A 14,976-nucleotide genomic window follows, 5' to 3' on the forward strand; every position below is an offset into this window, starting at 1 on the left:
CACGTAGTGTCCTTGAGACCCTTCGGGAAAAGGAGAGGGTGGATCCTGTCGAGCGGTTCCCCGAGCAGACTGTCAAAGCCATTTGGCAGAATGCCTCATCGCCAGAACTCTCCAACAAACACCAAGACGTGGTTTGGCTGGTGGTGAGAAGGGCTCTGCCTGTGAGATCCTTCATGCACGCCCGGACTCTCTGCCGCACTGCACGTTGCCCTCGAAGTGGCTGCGGTGGGGACGAGACTGTCACCCACCTCCTTCTGGAATGTGCCTATGCAGAGGAAGTCTGGAGAGGAATGCAGTGGTGCTTGTTGAGGTTCATCCCGAGCAGCGCCGTGACGCGGGACTCCGTGCTCTACGGCCTGTTCCCCGCGACTCACACCGAGACGAACATTAACTGCGCCTGGAAGATCATCAACTCGGTGAAGGATGCTCTCTGGGCGGTCCAAAACCTGTTGATCTTCCAGCTGAAGGAGTTGACCCCGACTGAGTGTTGTAGACTGGCACATTCCAAGGTCCAAGACTACATGTTAAGGGACGCGCTGAAGCTTGGGGCAGCTGCCGCCAAGGCGCGGTGGGGAAAGACCACCCTGTAACATTGGCCTGCCTAAAGAAGCACAGGGGGCCCATGCGGACGATGTTTTGGGCTCTGCTGATGCCTCAGCCAAATATATGTGCATAAGATTGAGAAATGCACAGACCTGTATATAGCAATGATAAATTCTGATCTGTGTATGTAAATGTTGACATATGTATGGCATGACCAAATGTACAGACCATCAAATCATTTTATGAATAAAGTATATTTTTGAAATAAAAAAAATACTGTCCTAGGATAGGCTGAGACTGCAATGGGAGTGTGTACTGACCCGGGACAGGCTGCTCCCTGTCACTGTGACTGCAATGGGAGTGTGTACTGACCCGGGACACCCCTGTCACTGAGGGGGTGACTATTCATGGCAGTGGGGACATGCAGGTTAAGGCCTCCCTGTACATGGATGACATTGCTGTTTTCTGCTCGGAACCGCTGTCCGTGTGCAGACTCACGTGCATATGTGACCAGTTTGAACGGGCCTCAGGGTCCAAGGTAAACCGAGGCAAGAGCTAGACCATGCTCTTCGGGAACTGGGCTGACCAATCCTCGATCCCCTTCACCGTCAGGACCGTCCACCTGAAGGTGCTGGGTATTTGGTTTGGGGGGGCTGGGGCGTGTGCCAAGTCTTGGGAGGAGCGTATCAGCAAAGTGAGGCAGAAACTGGGCAGATGGAAGCTACCGTCGCTCTCCATCGCGGGAAAAAACCTGGTCATCAGGTGTGAGGCACTGTCATTGCTATTATACGTGGCACAGGTCTGGCCTATTCCAAGAACCTGTGCCGCTGCAGTCACCTGGGCCATCTTCCAGTTTATATGGAGATCGAAGATGGACCGGGTCCGAAGGGACTCACTGTACAAAGACCTGGGCAACGGGGGAAAAAATACACCCAATGCCACCCTCACCCTGATGGCCACCTTTGTGTGTGGCTGCATCAAGCTGTGCGTGGATCCCCGGTACACAAACACCAAGTGTCACTACGTACTGAGGTTCTACTAAGGTCCACGGTGTTGCGAAGGATGGGCCTGGCCTCGCTGCCGCGGAACGCTCCGAGTAGTTGGACTGTTCCGTATCACCTGTCCTTCGTGGAGAAGTTTATGAAGAAAAACACCTTTGACCACAAGTCCATCAGGAAGTGGTCAGCACGTAGTGTCCTTGAGACCCTTCGGGAAAAGGAGAGGGCGGATCCTATCGAGCAGTTCCCCGAGCAGACTGTCAAAGTCATTTGGCAGAATGCCTCATCGCCAGAACTTTCCAACAAGCACCAAGACGTGGCTTGGCTGGTGGTGAGAAGGGCTCTGCCTGTGAGATCCTTTATGCACGCCCGGACTCTCAGCCGCACCGTAAGCTGCCCTCGAAGCAGCTGCGGGGGGGAGCGAGACTGTCACACACCTCCTTCTGGAATGTGCCTATGCAGAAGAAGTCTAGAGAGGTTCGTCCCGAGCAGCGCCGTGACGCGGGACTCCGTGCTCTACGGTCTGTTCCCCGGGACGCACACCGAGACGAACATCAACTGTGCCTGGAGGATCATCAACTCGGTGAAGGACGCTCTCTCGGCGATCCGAAAACTGTTGATCTTCCAGTTGAAGGAGTTGACCCCGACTGAGTGTTGCAGATTGGCACATTCCAAGGTCCAAGATTACGTGTTGAGGGACACGCTGAAGCTTGGGGCAGCTGCCACCAAGGCGCGGTGGGGAAAGACCATCGTGTAACATCTGCCTGCCTAAAGAAGAACAGGGGTCCCACGCAGTCATTTGGTCTCTGCTGATGCCTCAGCTAAAAATGTAATCGTACAGACCTGTAAATAGGAATGATTACTCTGTTTTCGGTATGCAAACAGATGGAATGTTTACATATGTATGGCATGTCCAGTTGTACAGATCATCAAAGTATTTTATGAATAAAGTATATTTTTGAAATATAAAAAAACTTCTCAGAGTGTTTCCTTCCAACCAGCAGTATATAAAAGGGAGGCAAGATCCAGCAGGAAAAGCCATTTTGGAGAGGATAATAGTCATAATTTGGAGATCCTGATGTTGGACTGGGGTGTACAAAGTTCAAAATCACACAACACCAGGTTATAGTCCAACAGGTTTAATTGGACGCACACAAGCTTTCGGAGCGTCGCTCCTTCATCAGGTGGTTGTGGAGGGCTCAATTGTAAGGCACAGAATTTATAGCAAAAGTTTACAGTGTGATGTAACTGAGATTATACATTGAAAAATACCTTGATTGTCTGTTTGAGTCTTTCATCTGTTCAAATACCATGATAGTTTCACTTCTTTCATGTGTAAATCACAAAACATTTTTTTAAAAGTTGTATTTTCAGGTTAACTGTAACAGTTGCTATTAGCTAGACAATATGTTGAAATGTTAGCCCCCGTGTTCTCTGTCTATGCCATGATGTTTAGACTGATTCTAAACTAAAACGTGAGATAACAGAGTTTTACATGAATTCATGCAGTTTTTGAACAAAGTACAATGTAACTCTGCAAGTACAAATTCACCCCACAAAATATATGTATATGTGTGCATGTGGGCCTTTGTGTGTGTCTGTCTGGGTTGGGGGTTTGTGAGTGTGAGAGAGAGTGTATATGTGTGTTTATGTGGGTGTAGAGTGTCTTAAGTATGTGAGGGGGTGCATGTGTGAGTGTGGGAGTGTGTGTGTGTGTCTGGGGTGTGGGGTTGTGAGTGTCTGTGAGACAGAGTGTATATGTGTGTGTATGTGAGTGTGGAGTATCTTAGTCTGTGAGAGAATGCATGTGTGAGTGTGGGAGTGTGTGTATCTGTAAGGGTGTGTGTGAGTGTGTGTGTATTTGTGTGTATATAGGAGTACGTGTGTTTGTGTGTGTGTGTGTGTCTGTGTATGTGTAGGAGTTTCTGTGTGTGTGTAGTGCAATGGTGATCACCTGTAATGTGACATGAACCCAAGGTCCCGGTTGAGGCCCTCCCTATGGGTATGGAACTTAGCTATCAGCCTCTGCTAGGCCACTTTCCTCTGCTGCCTGTCCTGAAGTCCACCTTGGAGGATGGTCACCCGAAGCTCCGAGGCTGAATGTCCTGGACCACTGAAGTGTTCCCCAACTGGGAGGGAACCCTCCTGTCTGTTGATTGTTGTGCGGTGCCCATTCATCCGTTGTCGGTTTCCCCAATGTACCATGCCTCCGGGCATCCTTGCCTGCAACGTATAAGATAGACAACATGATCTGTGAGGGGGTGCATGTGTGAGTGGGGGAGTGTGTGTGTCTATAGGTGTGTGTGAGTGTCTGTGTGTGTGTCTGTGTATATGTGTGTCCAGACAGACAGATACACACAGACACACACACACACATACATACACACAAAGACCCACATGCACACATATATTTTGTGGGGTGAATTTGTACTTGCAGAGTTACATTGTACTTTGATCAAAAACTGCATGAATTCATGTAAAACTCTGTTATCTCACGGTTTTAGATTAGAACCAGTCTAAACATCATGGCACAGACAGAGAACACGGGGGCTAACACCTTCAACATATGCGGTAAAAACAATAACTGCAGATGCTGGAAACCAGATTCTGGATTAGTGGTGCTGGAAGAGCACAGTAGTTCAGGCAGCATCCAAGGAGCAGCGAAATCGACGTTTCGGGCAAAAGCCCTTCATCAGGAATAAAGGCAGAGAGCCTGAAGCGTGGAGAGATAAGCTCGAGGAGGGTGGGGGTGGGGAGAAAGTAGCATAGAGTACAATAGGTGAGTGGTAGCTATCACCATTGTTAACAGCTAACCTGATAATGCAACTTTTAAAAAAAGTTTTGTGATTTACAAATGAAAGAAGTGAAACTATCATGGTATTCGAACGGATGAAAGACTCAACAAACAATCAAGGTATTTTTCACTGTATAATTTCAGTTACATCACACTGTAAACTTTTGCTATAAATTCTGTGCCTTACAATTGTGTCCTCCACAACCACCAGATGAAGGAGTGGTGCTCCAAAAGCTAGTGCTTCCAATTAAACCTGTTGGACTATAACCTGGTGTTGTGTGATTTTTAATTTTGGAGAGGGACAGTGAGGTCAAAGTAAGGGCTTTGATGAGGAGGGCTAGCAGCATTAACCTTCCCACCCATCCCCCAACTCCCTTTCCAGCCCTGCTTCCTTCCTGCTATCCCTCTGACTGCTCCCTCCTGCCAGCTAGGTAAAAACAATGACTGCAGATGCTGGAAACCAGATTCTGGATTAGTGGTGCTGGAAGAGCACAGCAGTTCAGGCAGCATCCGAGGAGCAGCAAAATCGACGTTTCGGGCAAGTTGATTTTAACCCTACTGCAAATCCTCTTGCAAGGATGCCTGCCTTGAAGAAGTTTTCCTCCTCTCTCTACAGGAGTCTCAGGGAGTCCCTCTCCCACTGCAACTCCCAGGTCACCTATTGTACTCTATGCTACTTTCTCCCCACCCCCACCCTCCTCTAGCTTATCTCCCCACGCTTCAGGCTCTCTGCCTGTATTCCTGATGAAGGGCTTTTGCCCGAAACGTCGATTTTACTGCTCCTTCCAGCTACCAACCGGATTCATTCCTCGTACCAACCAAGCAGGTCGTATCTATCACACCTCACCATTCCGTCCCACCACTCTGCCCCTCTCCCCACCCATAACCCTTCCCTCTCCCTCTTTATTTGCAGCTCCTCCTACCTCCACCCCCAGTCCTGAAGAAGAGGTACACCTGAAACCTTGACTCCTCCACCTCCTGATGCTGCCTGCCTTGCTGTGTTCTTCCAGCCCCCCTGCTTGTCTACTTAGCATTAAGCTACGCAAGGTGAGGTCATTCCTTTTTTTTCAATCCAACAATTACTAGAGTGATACTAATGGCAGTTAGTGGAATAGCATGCTCCTCTTATGAGATTTGGGAGATCAGGGAGCAATCAAATGCCCCTGACAACTATGACTGCAGGAAGTGTGTCTGCATGGTGTGTCAGGTTGGAGCGGCTGTTGGGGTTACTGAGAAGCATACGGGAGTCTGAAAGTTTTACAGAAAGGAGTTTCAGGGATGTGGTCACACCAGAGGTTCAGCCAGAGTGCCTGCCAGGAGGGACCAGCAGGCAGTGCAGAAATCGCCTGTAGCTATTCCCCTCTCTAACAGGTGTTGGATAATGAAAACAACAAAAGCTGGAGATCACAGTGGGTCAGGCTGCACACATGGAGAGAGAGCGAGCTGACGTTTCAAATCGAGATGACTCTTCATCTGAGCTGGTGTTGGATAATGTTGGGAGGATGGCCTGTCAGGTGAAAGCAGTAACAGCCAGGTACCTGTGGCTCTGTTGTACAGCAGGGAGGGTTGAAGTGTAGGCAAGCAATAGTGGTAGGGGACTCTATAGTCAGGGGCACCGACAGACACTTCCATGGCTGCAAAAGTGATTCCAGGATGACGTATTGCTTCCCTAGTGCCAGGATCAAGGATGTCTCTGATATTCTGAAAGGGGAGAGTGAGCAGCCAGAGATCATGTACCACCATCATTGGCAGGAAGAGAGATGAGGTCCTGCAAAGAGAATTTAGGGAGTTGGGTAGTAAATCGAAAAGCAGGACCTCTAGGGTTGTAATCCCAGATTACTCCCATGCCATATGCCACTGAGGCCAGAAATAGGGCAGTAGTACAGTTGAATGTGTGACTAAAGAGCTGGTGTAGGAGGGGGGGCTTCAGATATTGGGATCATTGGGATCTCTTCCAGGGCAGATCGGGCCTGTACAAGAAGGACGGGTTGCATATAAAGTGGAGGGACACCAATATCCTGGCAGAGAGGTATGCTAGTGCCCCTTGGGCACTATTTTAATCCAAAGGTTGTTCATCAGAACTGACAAAGAACAGACACCAGTTCTGACGAAGGATCTCTGTACTCGAATTTTTAATTCTGTTTTTCTCTCCACAGATATGAACAGACCTGCTGAGTTTCTACAGCTCTTTCTGTTTTTGTTTTGGGCAGCATGGTGGCTCAGTGGTTAGCACTGCTGCCTCACAGCACTAGGGACCTGGGTTCGATTCCAGCCTTGGGTGACTGTGTGGAGTTTGCACATTCTCCCCGTGTCTGCATGGGTTTGCTCCGGTTTCCTCCCCCAGTCCAAAGATGTGCAGGTCAGATGAATTGCCCATTCTAATTTGCCCATAGTGTTAGGTGCATCAGTCAGAGGGAAATGGGTCTGGGTGGGTTACTCTTCAGAGGGTTGGTGTGGACTTGTTAGGCCAAAGGGTCTGTTTCCACACTGTAGGGAATCTAATCTAATCTATTTCACATTGCTTTTCTGAAATTGGCTTAATCCATGGTGAATTGATAGCTGTGGCCATTTTTAATTTGTATTTCTTCCTTTCTATAACCATTTTGATTCTTAAAAATCTCCAGTATCAAAATCAGACGATGGAAATTAAAAATTGTTCAGTAGGCTTGAAGAAACAGCCTCCTGCTTCACTAGATGTTAAACTGTCCCGGTTGCTCTTTGAGTTTAGAACCACCCCTCATCTTCCAGCAAAGCTGGTCATGGGGAGAAGGTCCTCTGCAAGGTTAAACCTGACGTTCCCGGACCTGAGGGGGGAAGGTGAAAAGACATCAGGAATGCTAATGCTGAATGCCAGACTTTGCCAAGCAAGAGAGACAGTTTACGACAAGGAACAGAGTTTGGTGTAGGAACCACAGGAATGGCTCTGCATGGTTAAGAGGTGCGGTTGACCCAAGGTCAGGACAGAGATATATGAAGTTCGGGTACAATGTGGACCGTACAAAAGCCACGAACTTGCAAACGGTGCAGGAGCATAATGTGTCCTCTCTTCAGAGCAGTCAGAAAGGCTGTCAGAACCCATGGTTTCTCCATGCCTGTCAAGTATTGAAGAAACCTTGGAATCTGAGATGGACACACCAGATCTCACCAGATTGACACCTTTGCCACCAGAAGAAGAGAGTGAATTTCTCCTGAGAATCTCTGTTATAGGCTGCCTGTATCCGACACAGTGTCGGAGGAACCTGACCTGGTGCTAAAATGCTCCAGGAGGCACTACAAGTAAAAGATCAAGAGCTGAAAAATGTGTTGCTGAAAAGGCGCAGCAGGTCAGGCAGCATCCAAGGAGCAGCAGAATCGATATTTCGGGCATAAGCCCTTCTTCAGGAATGAGGAAGGTCCTTATGCCTGAAACGTCGATTCTCCTGCTCCTTGGATGCTGCCTGACCTGCTGCGCTTTTCCAGCAACACATTTTTCAGCTCTGATCTCCAGCATCTGCAGTCCTCACTTTCTCCAAGTAAAAGAACCAGCCTATTTCCAAGAGCTCAGTGTGGGAGCGATGTAATGATTGTAACAAGGTCAGCCAGATGGACCTCATAGAATGTGAGTTCTCTGACTGGGGCTGTTAAATTGGTCCATAAGGGAGCCTGGGCCAACAGATGAAAACAGGAGTGTCAGAGGTTCTGTTCACTCTGAGAGCTGGCTCTCAGGGAGTTGAACCAGTTCACTTTCCACATGTAAGTAAAGGGTGACTTGGTACAGGATATCAGTCTCTGTGAAGTTATTTCAGGATCCTTTCCTTAAATATTGTCCATAGTTTGACTTTCTTTGCCTGAGTTACCCTTTCTTGCCAGTTCATCCCAGGGTACTTACTTTGGCCTTAACACTGTTCGGTATGTGACAACTTCCAGATTCCAATCTCCATCATGTTATGGGGCTGTATGTTAACTAATGGTCAACAAAAGGCCTGTCTGTCTGTCTGGATCCTGATATTACCGAGTCTCTGATAAAGAGTCATCTAAACTCAAAATGTTAGCTTTCTGTCTCTCCGTGGATGCTGTCTGACTCATTGTGATCTCCAACATTTGTTTCCAGTACAGATTTCAACATCTGCAGTAACTTGTTCCTGCTATTATCTGTTCCTCTTGATGCATCTGAATTGGAAAGAGTATTGAGTTTTTGACGTTTTCCAAGGAGAATTTTAAGAGCCCATACCCATCAGTCAACAATGCTTAAGTCATTTAAATTCCAGGTTTGTCTAATCAGGCTGATGTTTGACATCACAGATCTTTTGTCTGTCTACCTCTGGCACTAACTTAAAATAGCCTCTTTTGATGCCTCATTGTTGGCGGCACTTTCCGCAGGTAAGAGAGAATAAACCTTGTGAACTGCCTGGGTCAGCCTACTTTGCAAAAGAAAACTCTCCATGATTGAACTGGCAATGTGAATTACTCAAGAAATTAAAGTGTATTCAACTTTTCATCTTCAAATCTAGGCACTAAATGGGCAATTTTCATATTTCAGTCCTTAAATCTGGGTTTGGAGTGAATTCCCTCACTAGAGATATTACCTGTTTGCAAATCAAGATGTCTCAAATTTCTCTTTTATTTTCCTTTTCCTGAATTCGGTCTTTCTCAGAATTATCTTTCCTCTATTTTCCTGTTAGAATTATAGTTCTAATTTTAACTGTTCCAATTATATTTTAGCTGTTTCATTGTCCTCAGTTTCCACCTTCAGTTACTTGGCCACCCATATGGCAATTGATTCTTCAGGCATTTAATGTTGGAATCAGGTTCTGAGTGACTAGCTACCACTCTTACTTCTTCCAAAGAGAATGCCTTTAATTTTTGGAACATTATTTCTCCCTGCACTACGAAAGCATGACCAAGAAATTGGGACATTTTACCATTTTAAGACTCCAGACCACAACAAAGATGTGTGACTCTTTAAAGATGCTGCTAAACTGTACTTCAATTAAAGCATGTCATGAGTCGAAATTAAGGAGCCAATTACAGTGTTTGCATGGTGTAAGGAAGTGGAATCTTGTTACTTTCTCATTGTCAGGAAAAATACTAAAACTCAATATCACACACACACACACACACACACACACACGGATAAACACACACTTACACCAAGTTTTAAAGGGGAGAGTATATAGTACAATGGGGAGACAATAAAATGTAGTTTTAAAGGTTTTTACAGTCCTTGAGTTGCTGCAATTGAACCTGGGACCAGCAGCAGTGAAAATTTCTTGAGTTCTCTGTGATTGAATGTTTCTCTGATTTGTTTTATCACTGTGCTGGCTTTTCAGATGTGGAGAGGGGAAAAAGCAGAGAGCCTTCCAGATCTTGCTGTTGCCAATCCTTTCTTCTTTCTATTTGTCTGCTGTTTGTCAGGCAGAAACAGAGATACCATTCCTTCATATATTCCTGAGTCTAGCTTAAATGTCTTTTTCCAAGCTAGATAGTTGCAGGCATCCTTTCATGTACAATAAGTGTAACTTATACTATGATCTCAGCTTTCATTGTTGCCAGGCAAATCAGATGTCAGACTGAAATCTGGCTTGATAGATCATTTCTTGTTTTGTGGGCTCTCACGAAACATAAGCACATGATGTTGAAGATTTTAATGAAGCAGAAGTTATTAACAATAGAAATGAAGACAAAACAAAATAAATCAGAATACCTACTTATAAACACAAATTCAGAGGTTTTTAAACAAACATTAATAGTATACTCCAACAAATGCCAAACACACTTATCAAATGAAAAGAAAAACAACAGCATTTGCATAGTACTCAAATTCACCACTTAGGCTATAGTGCGAGTACAGTACGTTTCTCTAAGCTCTTGATAAGTCGAAGTCACTTGTGACTTAGCACAGAACCTGTGTATGGACCAGGCCAGACCCCCTCAAAACACTTTAAGAAGGTAGTCTAGACCCTAACTTTTTCTTGTTTTAAAGACAGATGTGAATTGGATGTTCCTGGTGAAATGTAACTGGTCAAACTACTTGGCTTTAAGCAAAACAGAATTTATTTAAATACGACAGTTGAAAGAGAATACCTTAACTAGAATACCTTAACTAATGGAAAACTTGACTGACCTGACATAGTAACTATTACTAATTAACTGTTACAATCCAGTAACATCCTATAAACACACCCCTTGGCAGCAAGGTAAATTCAAACACAGATTCTTAAAGGTAGAGGGAACAATATCCAGAGAGAGAGGTCTCAGAGAGAGTCAGAGGAATCCTTTACTGAAGCTTGCAACACCCCTGGACTTCAAATCTTGTGACTGCTACAGCAAGAAAAAAACATAGAAAAAACCTGAACTGGGAGAACTGGCCGCTCCCCTTCCATTGTTAAACTAGACTCATTGGCACCTCTGCCTTTACGACCTCTCTTCGAAAAAAACCAAGAACAAAATAAACTTGTTAAAGTAACAGCATCGTTACTCCTGAAACTGCAGATGACTTCTTCCTGGAGCTATAACACACCTGAACTTAAACACATTCAGCTTTATGTAATCTCTTCAGGATTTTCTCCCAATATTTCTCATCAGGCACTATCACTAACTCTTTACTCTAAGATCATCTAGTTTCACTACATCCTACCTTTCAGAGGAACACTAGTTTGTACAGCTATCTTTATCCCAGGATTTTGCAGGACTGCTTAAAATCGCAATAAGCCTGAAATAAAGGTCTCTCTTTAGGCTATGAATATTTCCCTTAAGCTTAAATAAATCCTCTCCTGACCTTCTGAATTGGAGCATGTTTATTGTGTTCAGTTGCAAAACCCTATTAATGCATACAAAAATCCATTAATTCTAAAGTTAAGTCACAAAAACTGTATTAAAGAAATTGTGGTTACAGAAGCATATGTAAGCTAACCTCATCTTTATCCGTATTATAATGCATCTGCCGTGTATCTGCCCACTTACCCAGCTTATCCAAACCTCCTCACAACTCATCCTTCCACTCAGTTTTGTATCATCTGCAAATGTTGAGATATTACGTTTAATTCCCTCATCTAAATCAGAGAGCTCCTGTCACAACTTCAGGATGGGACAAGTCTTTTCACAGCCAGAGATGTGCCTTTTTGAATATAGTAGGAAATGTACTGTAGTACTATAGTAGATTGTACTGTAGGAAATGTGGTGGTCAATTTACTTGCAATAAAGGTTCCACAAAGCAATGAACCGATGACCAGATATACTATTTTTGTGTTATTCCACGTGACACAACAGAGGTAAAGAATATGTGAGCATTCTTGAAGAGATCAGAACAACATGAGGTTGAGTTAAAAAGATCAAACAGGATCCATATACCAAGAAGGATACTGACAGTAGAATTCATCTGTAATCTTTTTATATGGTAGGTCATATAATCCACAGTTCTGCTAGGTTGCAGTTATGTAATTTGTTTGTTCCTTAAAGGTTGCAAGGTCAATTACCTCTATGGGAAGTGAGGCCAGAACAAAGTCCTTCTGGTTGAGAGATAGGGAACTTCACTGCAAGAGTACAGTGGCTCAATGGTTAGGACTGCTATCTCACAGTGCTAGGGACCTGGGTTCAATTCCAGCCTTTCTGTTGGGAACTCTGGTTTCCTCCCATGGCCCAAAGATGACTTGGTCATGCTAAATTGTTCTGTAGTATGCAGCTTAGGTGAGTTAAATATGGAGATAGGGTGGAATGCTCTTCAGTTTATCAGCCTGATGGACCAAATGGCCTCCATTTGCACTGTAAGGATCCTATGAAATCAAATGTTTATGCCACTGATCAATTAGAAATTAATTGCTTTGAGCCAGGTCCTGAAGTTAATTAATCAATTAAACAAATCAGCCACAGCATGGTTTCTTTGGAACATTCCACTGAGGGGGAGCTGGCTGAAATTGTTAGAATATTTGGAAAGATTTACCAAATAGAATGGAAGAAAGAAGATGGTTTCAGCTGGTGGAAATGAAAACTTGGATTGCAAGTAGGAGAGCAGGAACTCTGCATGGGTGAGGGAACAGAGAACTACTTAGATATTTTCTAATCAACCTATTTAGGGATGTTATCACACATCTCTGCAGCAGGTGGGACTTGAACCTGGGTCTCAGAGTGGGGCCATTACCACTATACCACAATAGCCATCCATAGCCTACTGATAATGACCCAAAAGTGCCCTGGCATTTAGCTGTAGCAAAGTATAATTGAGGCTAAATGAATAGTGAAATTGGAAGTGCTGGAAGAGGGTAAGAATGGCAAAGCTGAGAACAGAAAGCCTAGATTGGAGAGTAGGAGTGACAGTAGAACAAATCAGATAAATTAGTGGGAGAAATTGTGGAATCTAGATGACTTTTAACATGGCGCATTGAGGCCTATTAGATTCAATTTTATCTTTTCTGGTTCTGAGCAACACTGGCAATTTAATTCTAATTAATGCTAAATGTGAAAATAATGCTCAGGGAAAATGTGACTCACGACCGTACACCACTAAAATCTCATCATAATTTCATTTGGGCAGATATTCAGGGTTTAATAGAAATTACATCAGAAAGTTGGAACACTTGATAACCTTATCAGGGACAGCTTATAGCAAAGTCCTGCTTTATTTTTCATATTGATTCTGAATTTGTCTACAATAACAGCTGAATATTGGGCACTATTCAAAGGGAAATCATGGTTCAGTCGTTCTAAGAGATCAACTGATGGAATAGTTGAAAACTACACGTCTGTCTTAATTCCAAGAATTCAATTATCTACAATCACGCAATCATCATTCAAGACATTGAGTCTGTTCTTGTTGCAAATGCTTAAAGTCCAACTTGATGACTGCATTGTTTCTTTGTTCACCCTGTTTGTGTCAAAACAAACTGTGTCAGTGGGCAGTTCGGTAATGTGACATGTTTGGTGCTCATGAATAAACCAGCTTTTAATCTTGTAACTTTAGCATCTACCAGCAAGGTGAGACTTGCAAGGATATTTGTGACATTTTAATCGGTGTATTCTTTTATACCCTAACACGATTTTTATTGCTGCATTCAATATTTTGTCTGTAATGATCAAACAATTAGGAGCTCTTAATCTATATTCTTCTCAGGAAGGAAGGACTAAGCAAATTCTGAGCAAGGGTCACTGGACTCGAAACATTAACTTTGATTTCTCTTCACAGATGCTGCCAGACTTGGTGAACTTTTCCAGCAATTTCTGTTTTTTATTTCCTGATTTGAAGCATCTGCAGTGCTTTCAGCTTTTTTTTATTCTATATTCTTCTATATTGTATTTTGATGGATGTTCAACAGACACTCAAGATCAAGTTAATCAATTTAACATTGCATCACCATAATGAAAGTAACAATCCTGTTAAAGTTTTATTTTAGATTAGATTCCTACAGCATGGAAACAGGCCCTTCAGCCCAACCAGTCAACACTGGCTCTCCGAAGAGTAACACACCCAGACCCATTTCCCTCTGACTAATGCACCTAACACTATGGGTAATTTAGTATGGCCAATTCACCTAACCTGCACATCTTTGTGGGAGGAAACCAACGCAGACACAGGGAGAATATACAAACTCCACACAGCCAGTCGCCCAAGGCTGGAATTGAACCTAGGACTCTGGTACTGTGAGGTAGCAGTGCTAACCACTGAGCCACCATACCTTGTGAAAAATAAATGCACTGCTAATTTGAAATTTCAGGCATAATGCTGCAGTCAGCATATGCAGAGGAGTTGAGTTAGATTAAATTCAGTACAGCAGAATTTTTGCTTTCTATAAAGATTTGGATGAGAATATAGGAGACATGGTTAGTAAGTTTGTGGATGACATCAAAATTGGTGTTAAAGTCCCCAGTGAAGAAGATTATTTATAATTACAAGATATCTTGATCAATTGGGTCAAAGGGCAGATGGAGCTTAATTTGGATAAATGTGAGGTATTGCATTTTGGTCAAACAAATAAAGACAGGATTAATTAACAAATTAATGGTAGGGCCCTGGATAGTGTTGTAGCACAGAGATACCTAGAGTTTAAGAAGGCATTTAGCAGACCTTTGATTATAGGATTTGGGATGTCATGTTGAGGTTGTATAGGACATTGGTGAGATTTCTTTTGGAGTACTTTTTGTGCAGTTCTGGTCACCCTGCTACAGAAAGGATATTATTAAAGTGGAGAGGGTTCAGGAAAGATTTATCAGGATGTTGCTTGGAATGGAAGGTTTGAGAAATAAAAATAGACTAGAAAGGTTGGGACATTGTTCACTGGAGTGTAGGAAATTAAGAGGTGACCTCATAGAGTTCATAAAATCATGAGAGGCTTAGATAAGGTGAATGACAAGGGCCTTTTCTCTAGGGTGGGGCAGTTCACGATTCAGGGACATATTTTAAAAGTGAGAGGAGAAAGATTTAAAAAGGACATGATGGGCAACTCTTTTACACAGCAAGTGGTTCATGTGTGGAATGAACTGCCAGAGGAAGTGGTGGATGCAGGTACAATTACAACATTTAAAAGACATTTGGATAATTACATGAGCAGGAAAGATTTGGAGAGATATGGTGAGGACTGCAGAAGGTGGGGGGGTCAAAGTTGAAAAGTGTGGCGCTAGAAAAGCATAGCAGATCAGGCAGCATCCGAGGAGCAGGAGAGTCAAGATGAA

This window comes from Chiloscyllium punctatum, chromosome 2, assembly GCF_047496795.1.
Source record: "Chiloscyllium punctatum isolate Juve2018m chromosome 2, sChiPun1.3, whole genome shotgun sequence".
Taxonomy (NCBI): Eukaryota; Metazoa; Chordata; class Chondrichthyes; order Orectolobiformes; family Hemiscylliidae; genus Chiloscyllium; species Chiloscyllium punctatum.